We start from the raw sequence: 24040 nt of genomic DNA, 5'->3' as shown, positions 1-24040 counted from the left end.
CTCAGAGATGAAGCCAAAAGCCTTAGAAAATAGTGGACTCAGGAACCACTCCCAGGGAAAGAACCAGGGTCGAATCAAGGATTATTCCCCATTGCCAAAGTAGGGGGATCTGGCAAAAGTTGCTTAATGGAATTTCAGTACTCAGTGGAGCAGTGACTGTTATGTCTCTTATTTATCCACTTTTCAAATAAGAGTATTTGTTATGGTCATCATGCTCATTTTCCACTTTTGTATATTAGGAGGATGTGGGACAGATATCTTGTATCTTCGGTTCTTAAACCTCTGGATCAAGTGGAGTCATATCAGCATCTGACGTAAAACTAAAGATTTTGAATTCTAAGACTCATGCCACAATTGGATAATACTTTGAGAATACAGGGAGGAGGTGAGTAAATTTTGCATGTAGAAAGCATATGAATAAATATGGTAGAAGGTGGACTATTGCCTGGTGAAAACAAAAAATGCCCACAATTTTTCACCCCACCCTGTATCCAGGTGGTTTGCAATGTGACTTTTCAGTCCCTCCACCAAGAGCCACTTGAATCTGAGCAGTCCTTGTAATTTGCTTTGTCCAAAAGGATGCCGTAAAAATCATACAATTTCACTTTCAAACCTGGGCCTCAAGAAGTCTTGCTCACTTCCATTTTCTTTTTTTTTCAACCTTTTTCTCAAAATACTTTCATTTTTTGTAACAGCTTTATAGAGGTATAATTCTCATACCATATAACTCATCCATTTAACCTGTACAATTCAGTAATTTTAAGTCTGCTATTCAAAGATATGTGCAACCATCACAATAGTTAACTTTATAATGTTTTATCATCTCAAAAAAAAAAAAATACTGTTTAACTATCACCCTTCATCCCTCCATACCCCAGCCCTAAATATAAATATCCACTAATCTACTTTCTGTGTCTATAGATTTGCCTATTCTAGATAGAAAATGAATCATATAATATGTGGTTTCTTGTGACTGGCTTTTTCACTTAGTGTTTTCAAGGGTCATCCATGTTGTAGCATGTATCAGTATTTTATTTCTTTTTATGTTCAATTAATAGTCTATTATATTGGTTCTCGTTTTTGGCTATTATGAACAATGCTGGTATAAACATTCATGTCCAAGTTTTTACGCGGATTATGTTTTCATTTCTCCTGGGTATGTCCTTAAGAATGGAATTGCTGAGCCGTATGCTAACTTTATGTTTGACCATTTGGGGAACTGTTGAACTATTCTCCATAGTTGCAGCACCATTTTGCATTCCCACCAACATTTATGAGGGTTCCAATTTTTTCATAAACTTGTCAATACTTGTTATTATCTGAATCTTTTTTTTTTCAGTGATCTTAGTGTGTGTGAAGTGGTATATCACTGTGGTTTTGATTGACATTTTACTGATTACTTACTGATCTTGAGCATCTTTTTATGTGCTCGTTGTCCTTTATATATATTCTTTGGAGAAATGACTATTCAGATCCTGTGCCTAGATTTTAATTGGATTATTTGTCTTTTTATAATTCAATTGTAAGAGTTCTTTATATATTTTAGATAGGAGTTCCTTATCAGATATATGAATTAAAAATAATTCCTCTCATTCTGTGGGTTGTCTTTTCATATTCTTGATCATATCCTTTGAAGCGTGTAAGGTTTTAATGAAGTCTGATTTATCTACTTTTTCTTTTATTTATTATACTCTTGATGTCATGAAGATTTACATCTATGTTTTCTTCTACAAATTTTATAGTTTTAGTTATTACGTTCAGGTATTCAGGTGTATGATTCATTTTGAGTTAATTTTTTAATATGGTATATGTAAGGGTTCAATTTCATTATAGTGCCTTTGACTATCTAGTTGTCTCAGCACCGCTTGTGGAAAAGACCATTCTTTTCCGATTGAGTGGTCTTGTCATCTTTGTCAAAAAGCAGTTGACTATAAACACATGGATTTATTTCTGGACTCTCCATTCTATCCTCTTTATCTATCCTGAAGCCAGTGCCACACTGTCTTCGATTACTGCTGCTTTGTAGCAAGTTTTGAAATCAGGAAGTGTACCTTCGAACTTTGTTCTTTTTCAAAGCTGTTTTGGCTATCCAGGGTCCCTTGCAATTCCATTTGAATTTGAGGATAAACTTCTCAAATTCTACAAGGAGGCCAATTGGGATTGTGACAGGGATTGTGTTGACTCTGTAGATCAGTTTTTGAGAGTGTTGTCATCTTTAACAATGTTTAATCTTCTCGATTCATGAAAATGGGATGTTTTCCCATTCATTTAAATCTTCTTTAGTTCAACAATGCTTTATAGTTTTAAGAATATAAGTTTTGCACTTCTTTTGTTAAATGTACATAGTGGATAAGTGCTATGGCTGCTAACCAAAAGGTCGGCAGTTCGAATCCGCCAGGCGCTCCTTGGAAACTCTACGGGGCGGTTCTACTCTGTCCTATAGGGTCACTATGAGTCAGAATCGACTCAACGGCAGTGGGTTGATCCCCAAGTATTGTGTTCTTTTCACTGCTATTGTAAATGAAATTGTTCTTAATTTCATTTTTAAATTATTCATTGTAAGTGTATAGAAATACAATTAATTTGTGGATGCGGATCTTGTATCCTGCAGCCTTGCTGAAACTGCTAACCTACTTGCTTGGAACTCTGGCACTACAAATGAACAGCTTAGGTTAGAATGCCGGTCAATGAAACACCTCGTAGAAGAGAGCCAGGCTGGCTGAGCTGGGGCCATCCTAACGTAGCTCAGAGTCACATGACCTCCAAGCAGGTGCTAAACCTCAGACACATGAGTGAGCCTATCTAAGACAAGAAGCACTGGCCAGTTGCCACACAGGCTAATAAAAAAAAAATGTTTATTGTTTAGAATCACTGAGTTATGGAGTTATTTATGCAGCATAAGCTACTTAGTGCAGGAATCAAGATTTACAATAATTTTATTTTAAATTCCCAGGGCAATTTGAAAAATTGGATCTGTCATTTATTAAGATAGAGAATACTGTGGAAGGAGTAGCTTGGGAGTCAAGAGTTCGATCTGGAACGTTTTAAACATTTCCATGGAGATGTCAGAGAGACAGTTACATAGGGAGTGTGGAGATAGAGTGTGTCATTCTTTATACAAGATCTATTTTTCCGTGCTTTTGGAAGGTGCATACTGCAAATTTACCTTCCCAAACCATTGGTTTTGAAGCAAATATTCTCTATGCCAGGCATAGGAATTGATGAGCAGTCTTTACCTTTTTTTTTTTTTTTTTCCTTCTCTGTTTCCCATTGTGGAATCCTCTCCCAAAGATACTGCTCAAGTCTGGCTCATATTTTATTACAATGCTGAATCTTTTCAATGGTTCTCCACGACATGTCCTTCCTGATACCGCTTGCCTAGGCATTGCGTTCAGTGCGGCCCTCCTCCCACACCCTCTGGATGCTGTTTGCTGCCCAGTGCTTTCTCTCACTACCAGGAAACCGATGAGTTGCAGCAGAGTCACTTCCAACTCATGGCAGCCCCATGTGTGTCAGGGTAGAACCGTGCTACACGGGGTTTGCAGAGGCTGATATTTCAGAAGTAGATAACCAGCTCTTCTTTCTGAGGTTCCTCTGGGTGGACTCAAACCTCCAACACTTTGGTTAGCAGCCAAGCTCATTAGCTGTTTGCACCACCCAGGGACTCCACTAGACAATCACCTCCCCTTAAATTCTACAAGTCTACTGTGTTTTAGAACTGAATTTCAAAGAATCTTTACTATGATCACGCATATTATCTGTAGATTATTTACTGCCGGTCAGTATTTTACATATTTTTAAAGCCCAATTCTTGTATCTATCAAGCAGATATTATTTTATAAATAAACTTACTGGGAATCCAAAGCCTGTGTAAGTTTACCAATGTTACAGTGGTGCTAAAAAAAAAAAAGCAGTAAGGATTAAACATATTTCCTCCTGATTCGAAAGTTCATGCCTTTTTCACGCTGCCACACCTACTCTCAAAAGTATCGACTGGATTTGATTGAGTTACAATCTAAATACAATATCCACAGCATTTAGTTAAAATGGAATCAAAATCAATTCAGAAATATGTTAATTAGCATGGCCATAAGTAAAGTCTGGTACTTTCCTGGTAAATACTAAAGTGCCTAGCACAGTGCCAGGTACATAATACCTGTGTAATAAAAGTTCATTCTCATTTAAGCCTGCTTTCTTTTCACACACAAAATGGTATCTTCAAGTGTAAGATAGATTATGGCAGCTATTAGATATTTTTTGTGTACAGGTTTTAGATAATGGGTTTCATGGATCGAATTATGTCCCACCAGAAGTTTGTGTGCATCAATTTGGCTGAGCCATGATTCCCAATATTGTGTGATTTTCCTATAGGTTGTAAATCCTGCTTCTATTAATGAGGGAGGATGGGCGGCAGTTGTGTTAGTGAGGCAGGACTTAATCTACAAGACCGCATTGTGTCTTGAGGCAATTTCTTGAGATACAAAAGAGAGAAGTGAGCAGAGAGACAGGGGGACCTCATACCATGGAGAAAGCAGCCCCAGGAGCAGAGCGTGTCCTTTGGACCTCGGGTCGCTGCACCTGAGAATCTCCTCGACCAGGGGAAGATTGAGGACAAGGAACTTCCTCCACAGCCAACAGAGGGAGAAAGACTTCCCCTCGAGCTGACGCCCTGAATTTGGACTTTTAGCCTACTTTTACTAGGAGGAAATAAATTTCTCATTGTTAAAGCCATCCACTTGTGGTATTTCTGTTATAGCAGCACTAGACAACTAAGACAATGGGATTTTCTATCTTCCGATGTCATACATAAGCATAAACTCTAATGAAAAGTTTGAGATCAGAAAGTTAAAAGGTGAGGATCTTGGCAAAACAGGGTGGGAACTTAAATCATTAGAACTAGCTGCACAGTGACCCATGGAACAGTGCAGGGTCAGATAACCACAGCGCTGACCCAGCTAGAAATTATAATGTCTGCGCAGTGGGGTTGCTTCGCTTGTCAATGTGGCACTCCAGAGAGGGCTTTCAGGCGTTTTATGCCTGATGAACTGTAGAGCAGCCCCTGCTTCTCTGACTGTATTTTTCCAGACTGGGATGTGGGGAGATAACAGAGACTTAAACCCCTGGCACCTTGATTTAGTGGCCTGGAATGCTGAGTTTCTTCCTAGTCTGACTTCAGGTATTGCCCAAATTTCCTAGAGAGACAAAGGGCCACTAAGATCCGTCAGTTCTGTCAAAGGGTTTTTCTTGTTCTTTAGATTCCGCCTCTCACTCCCACTTTTTGGGTCAACTTCACTTTTCACATTTGAACCTTTCACTGTTTTTTTTTTCCTGCTTTTCCTCTCTGTTTTTATCACTGTAAATCCCCTGGCCGCTTATTTTTTCTTCTCACCTACACCACACCTTCTCCTAATCATCTTCTTTTTGCAAAGGATCCTTGGAAAGGGATGTACTTATAATGAAACTTGAATAAAATAGAGAAAATTTCAGACAAGAGTCCGATGAAAAATATACTTTTAGTAGCTATTATATTCTAGGAATTTTGCTAACTACAGAAGACACATTTGTGGACAAGATGGACACCTCCCTCACCACATCATTAACAAATACTTATGTATGTGATACATGCACGAAGAAGTGTAAGGTTCTATGGGGTGAAGCACTTGGCCAGAGATGCCTAGAGGAAATTCAGACCTAATGTTAATAATAATAGCTTTAAAAGTAGAGATTGATGAAAGGAACACTTCAGCCCAAAATAAAATAAATAGCACATGGAATTCCCTGGGGTGGGAAGGAACATAGCCTGCTTGAAGAACTGAGAGAAATCCAGTATGGCTGGAACTTATAAGAGGGAAGGAAAACAAAGTTATGCTATTGAGAAGGAGATACGTTAAATCACTACTTGGAGACCACACATAGGACTTTAATGGCTAGGAGAAGCTATTGATGGTTTAACCAGAAGGCTGACATGATCAGAGCTGCATTCTCCAAAGATGAGTCTATAGTTTGGGGATGTATTAGAAGGGAACAAGATTTGGTGTGGTTAGGAAATTATTTCCCTAATTTAGCAGAGAAATTGCAGTCCTATAAGGTAGTGTCATGCAATTGAGTATGAAGACAGAGGGATAGATTCTTCAGCTCTTTCAGAAATATCAACTGCAAATATAGGGATTGTAAGTGCAGGAATAATTGAGGGTGACACCTCAGTTCTAGCCTGAGAAAGAAAGGATATATAAAAATTTGCTATGTCCATACTGTGAAGATCCCAGAATTCCAGACTGAGAACAGTACACTGATTTTCATAGGCAGGTGGAGTCATTAACAGTTTGGGCTGTGTGATGATATGACATGACCGGAATAATGCTTCATGAGAGGAAAGCACACATTTTGAAAATTCCTAAATATTAAATTATGCTGAGTTTAAGCTTTTGCTGAGTTAGAAATATTTTTTCTTGCCTATCCTCATCTTACACTGGACTTCAGTAGAATGGATCCTTCATTTGGATAATAAAATCCAGTCCGTTTTGCTTGTACAATCTGAGCATGTCTCCTCACAAGGCACAGGCCGAGGAAGGAGACAGCATGAACCAGTGTCCTTGAAGAGACTCAGAAAGCTGATGACTGAGGCAGCCTCTGAAAAACACATCAATTTCTGTTTTTACCTCTACCCAGGACTTTGGGAAGGAAGGCAACAGGACCGGGGTGAGCCAGAGTGATGCCCTTCACAGACAAGGCTTGAAAGTTACGGACTTTAGTAAACCTGTCGTAGTAATTCTCTTGTTTTGATTCTGTGGAATAGAGCCCAAAATGTGAGGGCAGTTCCATGTTATTTATGAGGATTGAGGAATTGCAGAAAGGTTGAAAAAGTAACAGTGCCAACACATCTATTTTAACAACCAGAGGGGGAAGCTTAGTTTTCCCAAGTGAAGTGAAGCCAGAGAATAGTCCTTCATTGGGACATTGGGAGTGGGCTGCCTCCTTTCACTATCGTAGTAGAGAAATAATTTTGTGCCAGGGAATTCATATGCTCATGGGCTCCATACGGTTTATTCTGATGAAGCTCTGCTGTTTGACCCAAACAAGGGTAGATAGCCAGTATTCCTTGCCTTCATGCCGCCCCAGTGTCTCCTCTAAGTGCTTGAAAACAGAAAGAGAAGTTGTGGTTTTGTTCCCTAACTGCTTCATGCCTGTTTTCCTGCCGTTTCTGTTGTATATATACATATATAATTTTCCAAATGTCTAAAAGACAAAAATATGGTGTCAGAGTTCATTGCGTCATCTTGAAATTCCTTGAAGAAGTCTAAGTTGCTAATAGAGCCTTGGACCAGAAGCCTTGATATTAATTTTCTGGTCTACCCTGTCATTCCTTTGTTGCATTACCTTGGACAAGCTTATAGGCCTGTATGTAATGAGGACATTGAATTAGGTTATCTCTAATCAAATTTCAATGATAATTTTTTTGTGAGGACCCGTATCTAACCCTGTTAGGTATATTCAGGAACAATAAATATAACAGCATACTGGTTATCACTCCAGAGCTGTTCACAGAAAAAAATGGAAAGGAAAAGAGAGAAGGAAGAGACAAAGAAAGTACAGGAATTGAGGCCATGTGACTCATTTTAGTGTCTGAACTACATTTTGACCAAATAAGGAACTTTGTTTAGGAAGTCGTATCTATCAGCTTAAGCTACATTGTGCTGCAGTAACAAATGATCCTCAAAATCTTAACAGATTTTTTAGTTACGCTACATGTCCATCATGGTTTTGTCTTGGCTCTGCTTCGTATCTTCTTCATTCCTGGGCCCAGGTTTAAGGGGCAATCTTTACCTGGGACATGCCATTCTTGAATCAAAGGCAAATGAGCAGTGGTGAAACCACATGAGGCCTCGTAAAGTGGCTGCTAAGTCACATTTCACATCCACCTCCATTTTATTGGCCAAAGCAAGTCACATGGGGCAGGAAGTGCAATCCTCTTACACGGAGGGCTGCACACAATTAGGGACAAGACTGCAATCTACCATAGTAACAGTATTATGAAAATTGAGGAACTTTTAGTGGCTCCCCAAGAAAACTAAGGGCCTCTGAATGCTGACACTACATGGAAAAGCCAAACCTTTACCTATAGGACGAGGATTAATGATTGGTTTTCTTTATACAGGGTGAAAAAAGCAGTACAGCTATCTTGTGAATTCTGGCTAAATTACTCACCAGTCAAAGCTATGGAATGAGCCATATTCCTCTCACGAGATTGCCTCTGACTGTTCAACACCTCCTGCCAAGCCATCCCTCGTTTGGATTTTATGAATAATTTTTTAAACTCAGGGTTTTACAGTGTTCGAATGGTTTATAAACCACTCTATTTGTTCGATAAAGGTGGATGAATCTGGTTTTCTACAACGCAATAACACTTCAGCCCTCGGAAGGCTAACACTCCTGCAGATGGAAATGTATGTGACTTGTTTTGCATATCATGATTTTAGTTTTACAAGACTTGAGTTTCTGGAATATTCACCTGTAATTACTTTAAAAATTAAAATATCTTAGGGCATTTCGGCTTTATAATATTCCGAAGACTTAAACAAGTTACTTAGTTATATGAAGAGAAAAACTGACCTAAAGGAAAATGGACTGACACTTGCTGTATAATTAAAAATGGACCAAGAACTGCCTCGATATGCATTTTTTTGTTTTTGTTTTTTCGTAAACAACGAAGGGCTTTTACATACACACATGCCCTCCAGATAACATTCTTCCTATGATTCCTTAATATCCTTTTACTTAAATATAAAAAGAAACAGCTGCCATTGAGTCCACTCTGACTCGTGATAACCCCATACGTGTCAGAACAGAACTGTGTTTCACAGGGTTTTCAATGGCTGATTTTTCAGAAGCAGATCACCAGCCCTTTCTTCCAAGGCACATTTGGGTGTACTCAAAAGTCCAAGCTTTTGCTTAGCAGCCAAGTGCTTAACCATTTGCAGCACCCAGGGACTTTACTTAAACATGCAAAATCACCTAAATCTTCTATTCAAGCCACATTAAACTATAATATCCTTTAATTGGTTAAGAATTGGGGATGATCAGAAATTAAGTATTTCTATAAAGAAATTACCTATAGGAAGCAGGACTAGAGACCTTCATTAGATAGGCTTGCTCCTTCTTCTCTGTCACCTAATATTAAAAAGATTCTGTGAACAAGGTTCTCTGGAGGGGGTACGTGCCACATTTTGCTAAACCTTCTTCTGATGATTGGGCTGCAAATTTTCCTTTACTGCCTCTTTTCTCATCTTCTTTATGCATCCACTCCTCCTGCGGATATATTTTAAAAATTATCAGTAACCAAAATATGATTCACCCTTTGCCCAGTTTACCCATATCTTTTCATTTACTATTTTCTCAGTATTTGGAGTATTCTGCCCATGAGGCCAATGCAGAGGCTAGCTCACTAGAATAGGCAAATCCTCCCTCCAGTCGAGCATTCCCAACAGTTTGCAACCCTTTATTACTTCTGATTTTATTGTTGTGATTTTTTTTTTTTCAACTTCCAGGTATTGATTTGTAACTCGTTACTAATTAGAGCTGTATGATCTTGGGCCAGTTACTTAAATGTCTTGTGTCTCAGTTTTCTTATCTGTAGAATGAGGAAAATAAGAGTATTTACCTCTTTAAGTTGTTGTCATGGATTGAATTGTGTCCCCCCAAAATATCTGTCAATGTGGCTAGGTCATGACTCCCTTGTATGATTGCATGATTGCCCACCATTTTATCTTCTGATGTGACTTCCCTGTGTTGTAAATCCTATAACTATGATGTAGTAAGGTGGATTAGGGGCCGTTATGCTGATGAAGTCTACAAGATTAGGTTGTGTCCTAAGCCAAACTCTTTTGAGATATAAAAGAGAGAAGAGAGCAGAGACATGGAGACCTCATACCACCAAGAAAGCAGTGCTGGGAGCAGAGCATGTCCTTTCGACCTGAGGTTCCTGTGCTGAGATACTCCCAGACCAAGGGAAGACTGATGGCAAGGACCTTCCTTCAGAGCCAACAGAGAAAGAAAGACTTCCCCTGGAGCTGGAGCCCTGAATTTGGACTTCTAGCCTACAAGACTGTGAGAGAATAAAATTCTCTTAGTTAAAGCCACCCACTTGTGGTATTTCTGTTATAGCAGCACTAGATGCCTAAGACAGTTGTTATGAAAAGGAAAGAAAATATTGCCAATAAAAATCTTGGTACAGAGTCTGGCACATAATAACATTCAGTAAATGTTAATTGCTATCATTATCAAGATGGGCACATGTGATAATGCTGAACTTTAGTATGTGACTTCCGTATGAACGCAGCCCTTTCCATTACTGCCTTTGAAAATAAAAATATTTCAGATAATGCAATAAACATAGATAACAATGTTGTTTACAAAGCATTTTTGCATGTAATTGTTCTGTAAGTTCCATAGGGTAGGGACTTCTGACTTTCTATCTTGATTACTGTGAGGAGCACAGTGCGTGACACTGAGTTGTTTCTTGGTAGCTATCTGTTCACTGAGTTAATAACAAAATGATGTCATTTTGTTCTTGCAAGACTGGGTCTTGTGAAGAAACGGTGATGTAGTAAACAATCTCTCATGTTAGAGCCACATGTGGAGCTGGATTCTCTTCAAACATCAGGTTCGTTTATCTTCCTACAAAATGTATTTTATTCTAGTAGCAAAGGGCAGGGGGGAGGGTTGGCAAGTAGGGTTGGCAGAACCAGGACTAATGTCAGTGTCTGTATCTATTGTCCTTCAAAACTCGGAGATGGAAAGGCAGGGGCATAGAAATTTTTTTAAAAAGCAAGGTCAAAAGAAAGAGAGGAGAAAAAAAAAAGAAGGAAACTGTAAAGCAAAAGGAAGAGAAAAGAAAGGAAAGGAGAAAGGAAGAAAGAGATTCACTAGAAAAATAATTAACCTGTCTTAAGAATATTTTTTGTTTTGTTTTTTAGGCTATTTCCATGCAACACATACACAAAAACAGTTGTTAAATATCAGTAACATAAGAATTAGAGAGAACAATGGCTTTGGCCATGACATTTTCACAACTTTTCTATACGATCAATTCAAAATCTTAATTGTTACTTTAGGATTCCGTTAATTGCATTTATTTTTCCTTCATGCAAATCCGTAACGGAATTGATGCAACAAGAAATATTTATTTATTTATTTAAGTCATATACACAGCAAACTATCAACAACAACAACGACAAAAAAACACCACTAAAGGTAGGGTTTTTGTAACTACTTTGACCTGGTTCCATTTGCGGCAGCTTCTCACAGCAACCACAACCGTCCTATAGCTGAGAGCCTCTGCCCTGGAAGCAGCGTTCCGAACACCACTGCTGCATTAATTCAGGAACTTAATAAGCATCTGTCTCCCCAGTGGTGCCTCACTGTCTAACTGAACTACTTATATCCTGTAAATTTATAGTCTGTTTGACTTCTAGAAACAAAGCAGTCAGACTTGCCTGACCTCATCAGTTTATTCTTAGAATATTGAAACTACTCAACAACCTATGCATCTTTATGCAAAAAAAAAAAAAAATTGGCACAGCAAGAGTTGTTATTATAGCCATGTGATGCCGGCAGTGATCAGAAATTGTTAGTCTTTCTGAATGAACATGAAAATATGCACATAATATTTTAAAAATGAATGTGGCTAATGGATTACTACGTGCTGAAATTACCACAGTCATCTGTAGCATTACGTCACTGGATTCTTAAGTATCAGTTGGAAAATGCATATTCTAAGGAAAATGATTAACCAGGACAGCCCGAGTCAGACTCTGTTAGATAACTCGAGAGACTGAGTGCATTTAAGAGCCCCTTTTTTTTTTTTAATACAGGTCATCCCCACCTTACGACAGGGCTCCATTCCTACTACTGTCTCTAAGTCAGTTCTGACATAAGTCGAATACCTCATTTTGTTTTTAATTTTCATTATTATTGCCTTTTATTAAGAGTACCTTTAAAAATCTGATTTTTATTTGTCTTTGGGGGTTGACATGAGAATGATAATATCAACAAATTATGCCCTGCAACACTGTATGTAGTAACAATAAGATGTACAAAAAAAAAAAAAAATGGTCAAAAGTGTGGTTCATCATAACTCGGATGTGTCATAAGTCAGGATTAAAAAGATTACCTGTGCGTTAATTATACTTTTACGCCAAAGTTTCTTAGTTCTGCAATAGTATATACCAACCATGAGGGATTGATCTCAGGCATATTTGTGAACAAAATTGTACCTTTTCATGGACTGCATCCTTGGTGACCTGCACATTCTTGCTTCCAGACATATAGGTACTGTGTTCATATAATGTTGTAGGAAGGTGAAATATTATAAAAAAGACTTCAGTCAGTATAAAAAAGACTCTGTCTTCTTCCCGTTTTACCATTTGGATAGTACATCAGAACAACCCTCCCTTTATTGTGCTTAGTGAAGGGAAGTAATAACAATGACTAACATTTATCAAATATTTACTGTGCGCTAATACTAATACTTACTATCACTGTTCCAATCACACAAACTGTCAGGTTTAATCCATACAACCACCTTGTGATCTGAATATTGTCACCATCCCCAATTAAAACAAGGAGAAATGTAGGCTAACTAACTTCCCAAAGGTGGCACAATCAATGAGTGGTTGAACTTGATCTCAGGTATTTGGCACCAGAATATTATAACTGACCACTCCAAGTGTAAATTCCTGGTTAGTGAAGACCTCTTCCTAAAAAAGGAAATACTAAGCTGGACATTTGAAATGCCCTGCTTCTCCTACTTCCTGCACACAGTGTGAGGGACTATATGAAGGGGTCCGGGTAGAACAGAGGTCAGGTATCTTTCAAAGGGGAAATAACAATAGTACTTGGTCCTTGAAATAACTTCCTCTATGACCACTCCAAGCGGCGATGAAGAGACTGGTTGGGAGCCCAGGTTTGAAGGTTAGCTCTCCCCCCTCACTCCCTGTGGGACATGGAGCAACTCTCTTAACTTCTGTGAGCTTCAGTGTCTTTGTTATTTACTGAAGATAGCAATAGCATCTATCTTCTACATCCGAATTGGTAATAAAACTTTCTCATTTAGTCTTCTCAAAAAATAATGCAAACAGAATATTAAGAGCCAAATACCTTTTAATCTATTAGACAGGTGAGAAAACTAGGAAGTAAGAAAGTTTAAATTTAATTTAATAGTTACTGAACTGCAAATCCATGCTTTTCCCCCTAAACCACATTGCCTGCTACAAAGCACTTTTTCTAAAGTTCTAAAAACTTCAATGGATTGTTAGGAGATAGTATGCTCTATGTCAGTAAAAAAGTTCATACTTAGGGGGTAGACACCATCTAGCATTTAGATGAAATAGGGTATATGTGAGGGCCTTTTCTGAGCATAAGTTTCCTTGACTTTATGATCCCTTGATATGTTGCCATTCATGTTTCTGACTTCTTGGAAGGTTTGATTCTACTATCAAAGTTCTTTAATGTAAGCAGTGGCCAATTGTTAATAGGTTCTCTCTGTGGCTAGTTAGCTTAGTTGATTATTTTATGCTTCTAATTATGTTGAATTATTGGGTCCAAAAAACCAAAAAAAAAAAAAATCAAACCTATTGCTGTTGAGTCAATTCTGACTCACAGCAACCCTATAGGACAGAGTAGAATTGTCCCATAGGGTTTCCAAGGGGCAGCTGGTGGATTCGAACTGCTGATCTTTTGGTTACCAGCTTGAGCGCTTAACCACTGTGCCACCAGGGCATTAAGTCCAAGAAAACCAAAAAACCAAACCCACTGCTGTCGAGTGTGATTCTGACTCATAGCGACCCTACAGGACAGAGTAAAACTCCATGAAAACTGCCCCATAGAGTTTTCATGGAGCACCTGGCAGATTTGAACTGCCGACCTCTTGGTTAATAGCAGTAGCACTTAACCACTATGCCACCAGGGTTTCCTTAAGTCCAAGAGAACACGTTTATTACACTGTAAGCCAGTAAGCTTTCTGATCTTAGGTTAAATCCTTAAACTCATCAGGATTCCTTAAAACACCAGAATGAGTGGATTAGCTACAATCCATTTTTACTGTTGGAAAAACAGCCCAAGATACTTGGCGGCAATGGGTTAAGGGTACTTTAAAGAGCCCTGGTTGTGCAGTGGTTAAAACACTTGGCTGCTAACTGAAAGTTCAGCTGTTCAAACTCACCAGGTGCATCACAGGAGAAAGATGTAGTAGTCTGCTTCTGTAAAGATAACTGCCTTGGAAACCCTATGGGGCGGTCTGACTCCGTCCCATAGGGTTGTCATGAGTTGGAATCAACTCGATAGCAATGGGTTACGAGTACCTTAACCTCTGTGTGGTACAAATGGTTAACGTGCTTAGTTGCTAACCATCCAAAGGCACCTCAGAAGAAAGGCCCAGTGATCTACTTCTGAAAAATCAGCCATTGAAAACCCAGTGGAGCACTGTTCTGCTCTGGCACATGGGGTTGCGGTGAGTTGAAGTTGATTCAATGGCTACTGGGACAACAACAACAACAAAAGGACACCTTGGTAACCTTATCTTATTTCTGTATCCAAAGGATAGTATTAATCTTTTGGTAGAAGCAACTGCACTACCAAGAAGTTACATTCAATGGAAGGTCATTTCAGTTTTATTAGTCCTAATGTGGAGTCTGCTTTCCTGAAATCTGAACTAGGCCAGCAAGTTTATGAATTTATACTTAAGCTACACCTTCCATGCTAATTTTTTTAAACTAAATGTGTGATTAAATACATAAACATAATACCTACCGTGGGGCACAGCTTTTAATGTGATTTACCATTTTAATACTATCTGCTGCCTTTTGTGGGCATTATAAACATGTGAGGCTGAAGGTTAATTCAAGAAGAAACCAGAATTCCCTTTGAACTGTTTATTTCAACTTTATATTATGCCTCCATTGGTTATGTAGAGTTTATGTAAGCTTTTTTTGGAAGAATCAAGTCCCTTTTGAGAGCTTTATTTTCTTTAATTTGCATTAGTTTTTATAAATAAATGTCCTTGCTATTTTTATACTCAAAGACCACACTCAGTTATCATTTCAAATAAACAAGAAAACAACAATTTGAATAAATTAGAGCAGAGAGGTCTGCACATATACAGGGCTTAACCACTTGCCAATATGTGGTGGCATAAACTTTGCTCCAATTTTTAAGGGAGGTGAAAGCAAGGTCTTCAGGTAAAAAACAAAAAGGGAGGGGTGGTGGGGAGGGCCTAGATAAATTCCTGTGGAGATTTTCAAGTAAATGAGACGTGTAGTGGCTCATGATATCAGTCATAACATCCAACAACATATGATTTCAACTTCTAATTCTGCCATGATGGAGTAACTGCTATTGAGCTTACTTACTGCCCCACCACCTGCCACCCCAAACAATCTTGAAACTGAATAAAATATGCAAGGGAACTCTTTTATGGCATTGAACAACAGAAAGCAGATCTTTGAAACAAGATAACATGAACTCCATGTGCAATCCAGACTGTAGTACCAGGAGATAGAGCTCAAGTAGAACAGAGCAGTCTATTCTATGGAACAGGCTGAGATTGGAGTCTTGGAATGAAAGGGCACATGGAATTTATGGGGCAAAAAATCAGAGAGGAGGGAGCTACCCTGAAGTCTCAATGGGGCTTCAGATAGTTGGCTGGGAGCTGGTTTGCACACCTGCTGGTCAGGATTCCACAGACCAAGCTCAGTGTGGCTACTGGGGGCAGAAAGCCAATGAAGACACTAGATGTTGTACAGGGCAGGGAGACATGAAATGTTGGCCCAGCCAGAGTGAACTAACCTGGCTGAGCACCTCGAACATTTAGTTGAGACCCCAGAAAGACCACACCTTAAGAGTAAAGATCTCTCTCTCTCAAGTAAGGGCTGAACCCTAGGCCAAGGTCAAAATCAAGGTTCAAGATCTTGACTCAGTATAACTCATTACTTACTTACATTTATATAGTTCTCATCATTTTAATACCCATTTTTCACTTTTGATTCCTTTGATAATTAATTCATCATGTATTTAATAAGCACCTATTTTTTGCATCAGGGCACTGTGGTAGGGACTACTGAGTTCTTGAGTGTATAAAAAATATCATGCTAGGATAGGGTTGCTACGAGTTGGAATTGACTTGAAGGCAGTGGGTTTGGGTTTGGTTTGGTTGGGGTTTGTCTTCTTTTCATTCATTTATTCACTCTCTGTCCATGAAGACCGAAAGCAATTTCCCTGAGCTACCTCTCTGTACTCCAACCTGAATATCTTTAGTCTGAGATCACTGCTTGCTAACTGGCATCAATGCAGCAGTCATAATGGCAGCAGGCAGATTCTTTAGCTATGACCAACAAGGAAATAGCCAATGAACCATCAGTGAGTAGATCAGGCATTGCTTGTTATGTGGATATCCCATAACTTATTTCACTACCATTATGGATCACACACGGAAACCCTGGTGGCGTAGTGGTTAAGTGTTACGGCTGCTAACCAAAGGGTCAGCAGTTTGAATCCGCCAGGTGCTCCTTGGAAACTCTATGGGGCAGTTCTACTCTGTCCTATAGGGTCACTATGAGTCGGAGTCGACTCAACGGCAATGGGTTTGGTTTTTTTTGTTTTTATGGATCACGCACACACACACAAAAAGACAGTGAGCATTTTCCTCTCTTGAAGTTATGAAATGAGAAATATCAACCAGTAGTTAACACCATGCCGACTTTAAAACAACATAAGCATGCTGACATTTTGAGTTAACTAAAAAAAAATTATTCTAGGAGTCCCTGGATGGTACAAATGGTTAAATGTTTGGCTACCAACCAAAAGGTAGGAGGTTCAAATCCACCTGGAAGCACCTTGGAAGAAAGGGCTGGTGTTCTGTTTCCAAACAATCAAAGTCATTCAAAATCCTACTCTGACACACAAGAGGTCTCCACGAGTGGGAATCTACTGGACAGAAACTGTTTTTATTTTGTTTTGTTTTCCCTAAATATTATAGTCATTAAAGGGCTTTTATTAAGCTGATGTATTCAACAGTTTATAGTTATTTGGCATATTCTCTCATTGTGTACAGACATAAAAAATAACATTTTTCCTTGATGAGTTTAAAGTGTAACTCACACCTCACAATGATCACCTTACACTCTCTAAATATATTGAAATCAAATAGGTCACCATTTTACAGATGGGAAAACTGAGAAGTATTCTGCAATAAGTAATCAAATCTAGATTTCTCTGGTTCTGCCTAACAATGCACTGGCTTCCAGAGAAGCAGCTGCTTGAATTTAGATTTGAAAAGAGCTATTTTTTATTTTATTTTATTTTCTTGGAGGCTTATATTCAACTGTTGGAGCACTGGTGGCACAGTGGTTAAGAGCTCAGCTGCAACCAAAAGGTCCCATCAGCCACTCCTTGGAAAACCTATGGGGCAGTTCTACTCTGTCCTCTAGGGTCACTACAAGTCAGAATGGACTCAAGGGCAAAAGGGTAAAAGGGTCTTCGTGTACAAGCTTCATCCTTGCTAATGTATCAAGTAGATTTTGACAGAATATGGGATGAAATTTCAGAAGTATTGAAGCTTACTAGCTTTTAACTTAATTATGATGGTAAGATTTAGGGTGGGGTGCCCCTTAAAATGCTGAAAATACAGGTGATACATTTCCATAAAAGAATAATAAATCTAAAAGTGCATAGAAATCAAGTGAATTAAGAGTATTCATTACCTGAAAAAAGCATGTCTATTTTATTACAACAGTTCCCAAATGTTTACCAAACATTGATCATTTCATCTTCTTTACTGAGATTTGCAGATTATAAGATTTCCATTATATACATACATTGAATCACAAGAAATCCTAACTTCTGTGAATTGCAGTATCATTTCAGCCCTATAATTTAATCATAAACCTAAGGTTTAAATTTGGTAACCTAAAATTAATCAGTGATCATTTCTGAAACAATCTATCTGTGAAGAAACCCAGAGACTTTTGCTTCTTGGGATTAATGACATAAGGGATGCAATTAAAGACTTCTCTTTTGCTTTGGAAACCAGTGACCTAAAGAACTCTGGCAATGTGGATGCCGTATAATAAAGAAGAATACCAACATTGAGGACTGAAAAGGAAAATTACATATTAGCTACAGTGGCCTCCAACCAGGGAGTGATTCTCCCCCAGAAGACCCTTGGCAATACCTGGAGACATTTTTTGTTTGTCACACGTCGGTGTGCACATGACATCTAGTACTTCGATGCCAGGTATGCTGTCAAGCATCCTACAATGCACAGGAAAACGCTCTGCAACAAATAATCATCCATCCCAACATGTCAGTATTGTAGAGATTAAGAAACTCTGAATAAAATGAGTTTTAGTAATAGTCAAAACTTTTAAAAAGTAGCCAAGCGTTTGCAATAAATTACTAAGTCTTCTTTGGTGGTGATCAAAGAATGTTACCATATGTGCTATGTAGGTTAGGCATTTTGGAATCTTCCTTGATTGAAATCAAAGAGTACTCTGAACATGAAGATTTAGATAGCATGTTAGCTGTGGCCAAGGTACCACAGCTTAGGACTGTATTTAACATTAAATATTATGTAAAATTTAAAAAAATCAAATCTTGGGGCTCTCTATGATGAACTTTAAATGTAATTTATATCCTTATGATTTGATTTCCCCAACTAACATGCTTTAGGTGGCCACAACTTCCCTAGAAAGTGCCCGGAAATCGATGCAGACTAACCATGCTAAAAGTAAATTATGTTAATTGACAGGTTAGAAATAGATTCTTGCAAAGTATGGGCCCTGTAATGCTGCCACCTGAGCATGTTGCTTGATAATGTGCCAAAAGCGGTGTCCTACTCAATGTCTGTTGGCGAAAACAGTGTTATTGACAATTACTGCTGCCTTTCCTTGAGGAAACCCTGGTGGCGTAGTGGTTAAGAGCTATGGATGCTAACCCAAAGGTCAGCAGTTCGAATTCACCAGGTGCTCCTTGGAAACCTCATGGGGCAGTTCTACTCTGTCCTATAGGGCTGGTATGTATGAGTTGGAATCGACTTGACGGCAATGGGTTTTCTTGGTTTTTCCGTTGAGCGCAGGCGCAAATGGTCAATGTGCTCAGCTACTAACAGAAAGGTTGGAGGTTCAAGTCCACCCAGAGGTGCCTCAGGAAAAAAAGGCCTGGCGATCTACTTTCCAAAAATCAGCATTGATAACACTAGAGAGCACAGCTCTACTCTGACACATATGAGGTCACCATGAGTCAGAATCGATTCAACTGCAACGAGGATTCCCTGAGAACAATTAGATATTACCTATTACCCCCAGATCAAGTATTGCACAAGTCAAAACAAAGCCAATGGCCTTAACAACATTGTGGAAATTTTTGAAAAACTGCTCTAAATTTACGCAGACTGAACGAACTGATATTGATGCTGAAGATAATAGTAGAGACATGAAATCCCTGTGAACTACACACAGCTTATGAATACTGCCGAGGGAGGAGCAAGGTGAACTTTTTTTTTTTCCTGGACTGGATGTGTACATCCTTGTTTTTCCTTTGAGGAACAGATTTTCAAGGGCTGAGCTAAAATGATAACTTGCTACTCAATAATATATTTTGATTCACAGAAAACCAGCTATTCAGTCATTTTGATAAATTACTGTCTCACTCTCTAAATATGAAGTGTGAATAGTAATGCGGCTTTTCCCAGATAATTTGAGGGCGAAAGGCGTTGCAAAAACACATAGTATTTATCAGGAGATTGACTTTCTAACTTCCATGGTGATTTCATCTGGCTTAGCTAATGGCTTTTCCATTCTGGCTGCATAGCCAGTAGAAGTGTGTTGGACCCTATAGGACCACCCAAACTGGAACAACCGAAAGGGTTCAAACCACCAAGGCACTGTGCCAGAATCCTTCTGAGGACCCTGTGGGCTGTGTTGATTAATCATCTTCCGCTCCTAAGGCTTTATATTTAGTATCAAATGTTTTAAATAATCTCTTTCTGAAGTGATTCCAAAACTCATGCCAGCTCTAAAATGCTGTGATTCTGTACAAGTAACATTGTTTCTCTTTTTCACAGCACACTTTCTCCCTTATAGCAGGCACTGCCAGATGAATCACTTCCTGATATATCATCAGTGCCATAATAGAAATCGCCCTGTCGCCATAAATTCAAACAGAAGAACGTCATTCAGGGTAGTATCCACAGGATCATAGCTAAAAAGAAGGGACTTTTGAAAGACATTTAAACACAGTGGTGTGAAGTGTTAGAAGACAGTTAAACATAATGAATCTGTTACCTCTTTTTAAAATAGTTACGGAGCCCTGGTTGCGCAGTGTTAAGCATTCAGCTACTAACCAAAAGGCTGGGAGTTCAAACCCACCAGCTGCTCCTTGGAAACCCTATGAGGCAGTTCTACTCTGTCCTATAGGGTCGCTATGAGTCGGGTGAGTTAATTTGAGAGTTAATTTGTGAAAGAACACATTAAGGGAGTTGCAACAATAAAAACTGGAGTTATTTATAACTATTATTTCTAATTTATGGTTATTCTTTTCTAGAGCAATTTAGGCAGTCTAGGAAACTCTCAACAGTTACTGAATTCCATTCTATCTGTATTCTGAGGTCAGAACCTAAAGATACTTTCATGATTTCTTTAAGAAGAGTTTACAAAACCTTTCACCCCCAAAGATGGATTTTATTCTTACACTTGCATTGGGGAATGAAGGCTATTGCATATATTTCTAAATAACTTCTCATTAAAATTACATTCTGCTCGACAATAAAAATAAAAAAGAACGACAAGAGAAGAAAGGAACAGAAAGGGAGGGTGAAAAGGAAGAAAAGAAAGCAGCAGCCATTCAAAATATTCATGGACTGCAGAAAAAATCTGAAGGGCTCTGCTTTTAATACTCAACATCTGTCTTTAAAAACATATCAATCACATGATCACTAACAGCTGTTGCATTAGACTGTTAATCAACCATGATGTTCAAAAGGAAGGAAGAATGCTGTTGGATCAGTTGATGGAAAGTTATTGCTTAGAAGGCACCAGCTTGGTACTGGCAACAGGATTCAAAATTTAAAGAGACAAAACTTTATCAAGGACCGTAAACACTATTCATGTGTAAAGTGCTAGGCTCTGAACAGCATAAATGGTCCCACATGTTTGGAAGCCTGAAGAAAACAGTGCAGGTTATGACATGTATTAAAACTGATACATTTAATGTGATATGAAGTATATTAAAAAAAAAAAAAGTCCCTATAATCATGACTAGGCAGCCAAACACGAAAGCATCTTATATTTTTATAATACTAAGCATCGAACAGGATGGATCCTGTAAGTTTTAAGGGCTTGTTCCTTCCTAGGAATATGTAACTTCCATGGATGGTATCAGACATTAAAAATTCATCAGGGAGTGAGGACATTAAGAAAGTGGTAATTTTACATGTATTAAAGAAGAAGTTACTCTTCCTGTTTTGAATTAACTTCAAGCTTTCCTGGAGGCAGCTTGTCAGGTCTTTGCCCTTTACCTTTGCAGACTGAGATTTAATGGCAAAACGCTAAGCATTCTTGCGTTGAAATAGAGCTTATTGTTTCAAAATTAAAGAAAAAAAATGTATTTACACCCAGGACAGAATATTTTCTAACTCGTCACCATTTGCTGCTAGAGTTGGTCACAGAGGAATCACTGGCGTCCAATTAGATTGAAAAAGAATGAAATTTACATGTGACTCTGTCTAGCAAAATAACTCTATTTATACCACTCCAGGAATGAGTAAAATGGGGGAGTTTCCCCCAGTCTTGGTGGTTTCGCATGTGATAGCTAAAATAAATCGCAACTGAATTCCCTTTGAAGGGTAGATTCGCAGTCAATAAGAGTTCCCCTTAAATAACAAAAACGGCAAATTGATCTTTCCCTTGTTTGTCATAAATAGAAGGCCTAGAAGAATTATAGGCATGAATATGGCTTGGTACTTAATTTCTATGTTATAATAGGAAATTATTTCTTTATAATGACACGAAATTATGTGCTATAAGATTTAAGAGAGGCACCATGATGGTCATAGTCTAGAGAACAATGCTAATTTATTGAAGACATGTACCTCTATTCTATATTCAAATATTCTACATTCAAAACAATGGTATACAAAAATGCACAAAGCCATGGTCCTTGCTTTCTTAGCATGCAGTCATAAAAGAGACACAGAACAGCTGCTACTGGGCTGCAAAAGCAAATCAAGAGGAGAAAACATTACCTCTACCTTGGGGGGAGTGGGACAAAAATCTGAAAAAGCTTTATTGAAGGAGGGATATTTGTCCTAGGCTTGGTGGTATGTGTGCAGAAGAGCACCCTAAGTAAAGGAAAACACATAGCCAGTACCAAGTTAGGTAACCAGAGTAGCGCTCTGATCCAGAAAATGATAGGGAGAGGTGGGTGAGGAAACTAAATGCCTGAATTGGAGTTGGGTTATGAATAGCCTTGAATGCCAAGCTTACATAGTTGTAAATTCTCTCTCTCTCTCTCTTTTTTTTTTTTTTTGGTAATATTGAGACTCCATCTGAATAAATCATTTTCAAACTCTCCTCTGAGAAGTCATAGGATTTACATGAAAATTTGTTACAGACTTCAGTGTGTGTGAAATGAGAAGAGGAATGAGTTCCAGAATCACAATCCCAATTCAGATTTCAGCCAGATACAAGCGTTATTTACTGCAAAATAGTATTGAAGAATGGGATCCACTATTTAAGAAAAAAATTAATAAATGAAAGATGGGAGAAGATTCAAAATCACTGTATTAAATACTTTGAAGTAGGAAAGCCCCAGGGGCACACTGTTTCAATCGGTTGGTTGGTTGGTTGGTTAGTTGTTTCTGAAAGCCATTGTGGCAGTTGTATAAAGAATGGATTTAAGACCACTTGTGAAGTCAATACAACAATTAATGAGAGAGATGATGTTGTTGTTAGGTGCCATCAAGTCGGTTCCAACTCGTAACAGTCCTATGTACAACAGCGCAAAACACTGTCTGGTCGTGCACGACCCTCACAATCGTTGCTATGCTTGAGCCCATTGTTGCATCCACTGTGGCCAATCCATCTCACTGAGGGTCTTCCTCGTTTTCACTGACCTCCTACTTTAGCAAGCATGATGTCCTTCTTCAGGGACTGGTCCTTCCTAATAACCTGGCCAAAGTAAGTGAGACACAGTCTCTCCATCCTTGCTTCTAAGGAACATTCTGGCTGTACTTCTTCCCAGACGGATTTTTCCTTCTTTTGGCAGTCCTTGGTCTATTCAGTATTCTTCACCAGCACCATAAGTCAAAGGCATCAATTCTTCTTCAGTCTTCCTTATTCATTGTCCAGCTTTCGTATGCACATGAGGCGATTGAACACTTCACAGCTTGGGTCAGGCGCACCTTAGTCCTTAAAGTGTTATCTTTGCTTTTCAACACTTTAAAGAGGTCTTTTGCAGCAGATTTGTCCAATGCAATGCATCGTTTGATTTCTTGACAGTTGCTTCCATGAGAGATGATAGAAGCTGCAAACAAGCCAATTGAAAATGAGAGGACAAGGAGAAATTTTAGAGCTAAATCAAAAATAGACTAGTTAGCACTTGGTAGCAAATGGGAAGGGGGAGGTGTATGGCAGGGCTACTAAACTGTGGTCTATGGACCAGCATCATCAGTATCGCCTGAGAGTCTCAGCCCCACCCCAGACTTGCTGAATCAGAATCACTGGAATGAGGGTGAGATGCAAAAATCTGTATTATAACAAGCCCATCAGATGGCTTATATGCATGCTAAAGTGTAAACAGTCCCTGAGTGGTGCAAATGATTTATGCTATAAGTTGGAATTGACTAGACAGCAATGGTTTTTTTCCTTACTAACCTAAGGGTTCATGGTTTAAACTCCAAGTGGCACTACAGAAGAAAGACCTGGCAATCTGCTTCCTTAAACATTGCAGCTAAGAAAACCCTATGGAACAATTCTGCTCTGTAACACATGGG

The 24040-nt window shown here is 38.7% G+C and overlaps 1 long non-coding RNA gene across 1 annotated transcript in view; it reads left to right on the top strand.

The window, feature by feature from the left end:
* Positions 1–254: 254 nt before the first annotated feature.
* Positions 255–24040, top strand: part of LOC126061647 (uncharacterized) — a 60381-nt gene continuing 36595 nt past the window's right edge. The window contains exon 1 of the long non-coding RNA XR_007513860.1: positions 255–385. This is a non-coding gene — a long non-coding RNA (uncharacterized LOC126061647). The remainder of the gene's footprint in view (positions 386–24040) is intronic.

Source organism: Elephas maximus, chromosome 18, assembly GCF_024166365.1.
Source record: "Elephas maximus indicus isolate mEleMax1 chromosome 18, mEleMax1 primary haplotype, whole genome shotgun sequence".
NCBI classification, from domain to species: Eukaryota; Metazoa; Chordata; class Mammalia; order Proboscidea; family Elephantidae; genus Elephas; species Elephas maximus.
The sequence above is the reverse complement of the archived record's forward strand: the minus strand, read 5'-3'. Positions and strand labels throughout refer to the sequence as shown.